This window comes from Microtus ochrogaster, chromosome X (genome assembly GCF_000317375.1).
Source record: "Microtus ochrogaster isolate Prairie Vole_2 chromosome X, MicOch1.0, whole genome shotgun sequence".
In the NCBI taxonomy this organism is placed as follows: Eukaryota; Metazoa; Chordata; class Mammalia; order Rodentia; family Cricetidae; genus Microtus; species Microtus ochrogaster.
In genome coordinates, this window is record NC_022026.1 from 15009647 (window position 1) to 15014633 (window position 4987).

At 35.2% G+C, this 4987-nt stretch overlaps 1 protein-coding gene and 1 pseudogene across 3 annotated transcripts in view; one reads left to right on the forward strand and one right to left on the reverse strand.

The window, feature by feature from the left end:
• Positions 1-4987, reverse strand: part of Fgf13 (fibroblast growth factor 13) — a 515462-nt gene that overhangs the window by 72273 nt on the left and 438202 nt on the right. The window lies entirely within an intron of this gene.
• LOC113457468 lies at positions 3290-3377 on the forward strand (annotated as a pseudogene).

Sequence of the window (4987 nt, forward strand, 5' to 3'; positions counted from 1 at the left end):
GCCCAGCTATATTTTATTATGTACATATTTTAATTATGCCAATGAATAAATATAAAAATGTACTTTTGCTAGACACTTATATAAGGCTAAGGGTAGAATGGGGGAAATCAGTTATTAATTAATGATCCTGGAATTTAGAAATGAACTATTTCAAAGCACAAGTTTCATAGAAATAAGAACAACATGGAAAAACATTAGTGAACAACTTTTTCTTCCCTATCTTACTGTGGACTAAAATAAACAAGAAGGTAAGGACTAAAAATAGCACCTTTATTGAATAATGTCTTCATGCTATTCATGGTATACTAACATAAAATAATGCTAAAAGGCCATTGGTTCTCTTCCATGTATCTACTAAATTTTACTGAGTATACTGTTAGAGCAATCTTCTGATGGCCAGGGTAGGTTATATATTAGAAGCTTAGAATTATTTTAGGAATTCCAAAATAAACTAGTGTCATCATAGCAACAGAGTATGAGTTTGGTTTCTCCATTTGTCTTTGTGTGTGAGAGAGACAGAGAAGTAGGGGGAAAAGAGAGGAGAAAAAGCAATCTCTTCACATGTTACTTTAACTGTTAAAATTCTTCTTTGTCTTTCTTGACCATTATTTTATATTTTTGTTCCAATATAAATGATGTTTTTCTATAAACATGACTTTAACTCCCAGTTAAAGCATGAGACACTCTGCTACATATGGACCCCATGACTTCTAATTTAGATTAATTTTCCAACTTGGCCTGGGAAGTCGATCACTGAGTCGGTATCTGTCTTTAGCTACTACCACTATTGTCTTTCTGATTTCTGAGAAAGTATCCTCAGTCATTTTCACACTTAAGAACATACATATATATATATATATATATATTTCACCCTGAATAACTTACTAGCTTTGACTAATTTTTAATAGAGACTATGAAAAGAGGATATTTAAATACCAAGCTGTATTGTCTTATATTTTCATGAAAATCTTAGTAGTACAGAAAATAGTAAACCGGTGAAACAAATGTGGTCTGGGAAATTATCTTGGTCTTGAAAATGAAGCTTTCCTTCCTCTCAAATCTCAGGTTTTACAATTTAAATTCCAAAAGATATGACTCCGAAAGGTGTCTATATAATAACCCTTATAATGTTATAATCCTTTTGTCTGAACAAAAAGCACCATCAAAATGTATGAGTGCATATATAGATTATATGATCATAGTTTTCAAAAAAACATATGAAATGAAACTGGAAATTTGGACAGTTAGAACTTCTGCAATTTTATACTATATAAAAATACAATAACTTCATTAAAGTATACCAATGAGAAAAAGTTCTAGATTTTCATATTTACTTGTAATTGTGCGAAGAGGAAGGGCCATGAACCGCAGTGTACATACGGAGGTCAGAGAACAACTTGAAGGGGTTTGTTCTCTCTTTTCACCATGTGGGTTCAGACGGTCAGATTCAGGTCATTGGGCTCGGCAACAAGCACCTTTCCACACTGCACTACCTCAATGACCCACGAAAAACTTACAGACAGAAGTTGATATTTCTTTGCACCCACTCTCTTTGGTTTAGCACTTTAGCTTGATGATAACTTCTTCTACTTAGGATATGATACTGCTCACGTTAATTTTCAATTTCCTTTCTTTTATGATTGAGATAACACCAGTTCCTCAATGAGTTCTAATGACTAAAACATTGTTCTACATTGCATTTTTATTAAATTTGTAATCCTCTATGATAATAACTCTAGACCTTAAGTTATGTCTAGTTGGTGTTACACAGATTTGACATAACCCAAACATTTTCCATGTTACATAAAACTTCTTGGAGTGCATTAATTGCTCTGAAGTGGTCAATAAATTTGTGCATATTTTAATACTTCTACATTAGCATTTGCACTAGAGATGTCAATTTATATAAAAAATTCGGTCAGAGGCTACATGATGACACTCTACCTCAGAAAAAAAAATCTGCGAATATTGTAAATTAAAAGTACTAGAAATGATCTAGTTCAGAGGATATTACAGGAATATGACTATGTAGCTTCATATACTCTCTTACTCTAGACTTGATCCTATACGGTAGAGAAAATGTTATAACAAACATATCTGTCAACTCACAAAACGAGAAAATGGACAGTAGATGAGGTAAAATTTTTCAATATATTTATGTTAAGGCTACTGAACTTGAAGAATATACTTTGTTGTGGCAATCTAAGAACTGCACCTATTGCTAGTAAATAAAGGATAAGATATGAAGCATTTTTATTTATCTACTCTGTCCGTCTAGTGAAGATATCTGTAAATGGAGTGGGGTCTGCCTGCCCATAAGTATACATGTAGAAGCCAAAGGTTGATTTCGAGCAGTTTTTTTTTCTATCACTCTCCACTTTATTTTTTGAGACAGGCTCTCTCACTGAAGCTGGAGTTTGGCGTTGCAACTCTACTGCCTGGCCAGTGAGTAAATAGGAGGCTCCTCCTTGGCCTGCCCTCCATCCCAATCCTGTGCTTGTTTACACTGAGTTTAAGTGGGTGCTGGGTCTCTAAACAAGTCCTCACCACAGCAACCACTTTACTCACCAAGCAATCTCCTCAGCCACCTTATGCTCAAAATTTAATGTATTCTTAAGTGGCTCCAAAGCAGAAAACAATGATTGTTTGATACAGATACATGATAGATAGCTACATAAATAGAATGAATGAGAAAACAATTAGGGTCAGTTGAATCTGAGCAAAAGGCATGTGTTGTTCTTTGCACAAGTGCTAATCTCCAATTTTCTTAGAGTCAGTCAATTATGTATTGAGAAGTTAGTCAGATACTTTAATCAAAGCCCTTTATTCTAAGTGATAAGATACCAACCACAAAGGATTATATGGTGTATAATACCATTTATATGAATTACCTAAAATAGGTAAATGCACTGAGAAAAAAATAGGTTAGCAGTTACCAAGAAGTGAGAGGAGGGATGGGGTATGCCTGCTAGTTGGTATAATTTTATCATTCATGGTAATAATAAGTTCTAGAACTTAATAGCAATGATGTTGGCTAAAATGTGTTAATATGTGAAAACTATTGAATTATATACACTATAAATGAATAATTTTAAGGTCTAGAAATTGTATCTCAACAACACAGCTTTTTTTTTTCCTTTTTCTGAAGACAGGCTCTCTCTCTATAGCTTTGGTGCCTGTCCTGGAACTATCTTCTGTAGATCAGGCTGGCTTTGAACTCACAGAGATCTGCCTACTTCTGCCTTCTGAGTGCTGGAATTAAAGGTGTGTGCCACCACTGCCTGGCTATGCTCTCTTTCGTAGCGCATATACTAAAACTGGAACTACACAGAGAAGATTAGCATGGCCCCTGAGCAAGGATAACAAGGCAGCTTTTTATGAAGAAAAGGGAAGGAAGGAGGCTGAGGATGAGGGCATTGATTAGTCGGTAAATTGTTTGCTGTGAAAGCATGAGAACTTGAGTTCAAATATGCACCACCCATGTCAAAAGACAGGCTCCCAGTAGACATCTATCATCCCAGCTCTAGGATGCAGGGACAAGTTGGTAGATCCCTGGACCAGTGATCAACCACTCTGAGTCAGTGCATGTAATGTTCAGTTAGAAACTCTGTCTCCAAAATGACGAACAAAGATAAGCAATGTTCACCTTTGATCTCTGTGTGAACATGCATCTTCACACACATGAATACACACATATATACGTACAAAAAATAAAGAACAAAAGAGAAAAAGGAGGAAATAATACAGTTAATATAGTCAATGGCTTGAAATATTAAAAAAAAAAAAAACGTCCAATGGTGTAGCCAAAAGATTAGGAAAGCCAAGGAATAGAGAATACCTATATCTAAAAGGGCCAAAGAGCTCACAGTCAGAGTTTTTCAGTGTATAATCTGCAGGGATTCTAAGTCGTCAAGATTATAAACTACTCTCGCCACCATGGGAATTAGTGTGGGTTAGGGTTAGGGTTAGGGTTAGGGTTAGGGTTAGGATTAGGGTTAGGGTTAGGTTATTATATCACTCCTAGGAAGGTTGCCAATGACATATATGCCATGAAAGTAGAAGGGAGACTATTTGGGGAAAGGAAAAAGGGAAGTCGACTAATGGGAACAGGGGGAACAGGAGAGGGTAATGGGCTAGAGAATGCAAAGCACATGATATACTGCAACATTCATACCCATGTATATACTTGAGTAAGCAAATGAACATGGAAAGGTAATGTTTGGGGGGAACATACTCCACTTGACATTTATATTTATTTTCTTCATTTTAGTTCTACCAAGTCAGTGTGACAGTTGATGTACATTGATCACATTGTACTAGTTAGCATTTCTATCACCTTAAATATTTTGGGACACTTACATTGTTTTAAATAGCAAGGTTTAAGAATTTCACAATGGCTAAAATCTTGTGAAAGATGATATAAAATCATAAACAACTAATGCATCTGGACTTAAACTAAAGATTCTATTGATCCATATGACATTCTTATAAAAAAAACCCTAAAATTTATCATTTTGCCCTTTCCTTTCTTCCCGCCAACCCTTCCCAGGCATTCCGTCTTGCTCCTCCAAAACTATGGGCATATTTTCTTTAGTTGTTACATATTTGAATGTCATATGCATACATCACTATATATGCCTAAATACATAAAAACAATCTGCTCAATCCATTTATCCCTGAGGAAGACTATTTATCTTTGTCTCATTATTCCTTAGTTTCTTTGTAGTTCTTTGTCAAAGGTTGGGGCCCCAAAAAATTTCCCCTTTCGATATCAATAAGTTTATTGGTACTGTATTTGTCCAGGTCTTTTCTAAGCAGCCATGTTGGTGAGATTTCATGAGTACAGTTCCCCTATCATTTCTAGTATACATACTTTCATAGCAGATTTCCTGTTCCACTGGTTCTACAATCTCCAACTATCCTGCACCCTTCTTCCACAATTTTCCCTGAGCCTAACATACAGGAATTGTTCTTTTTTTTTTTTTTT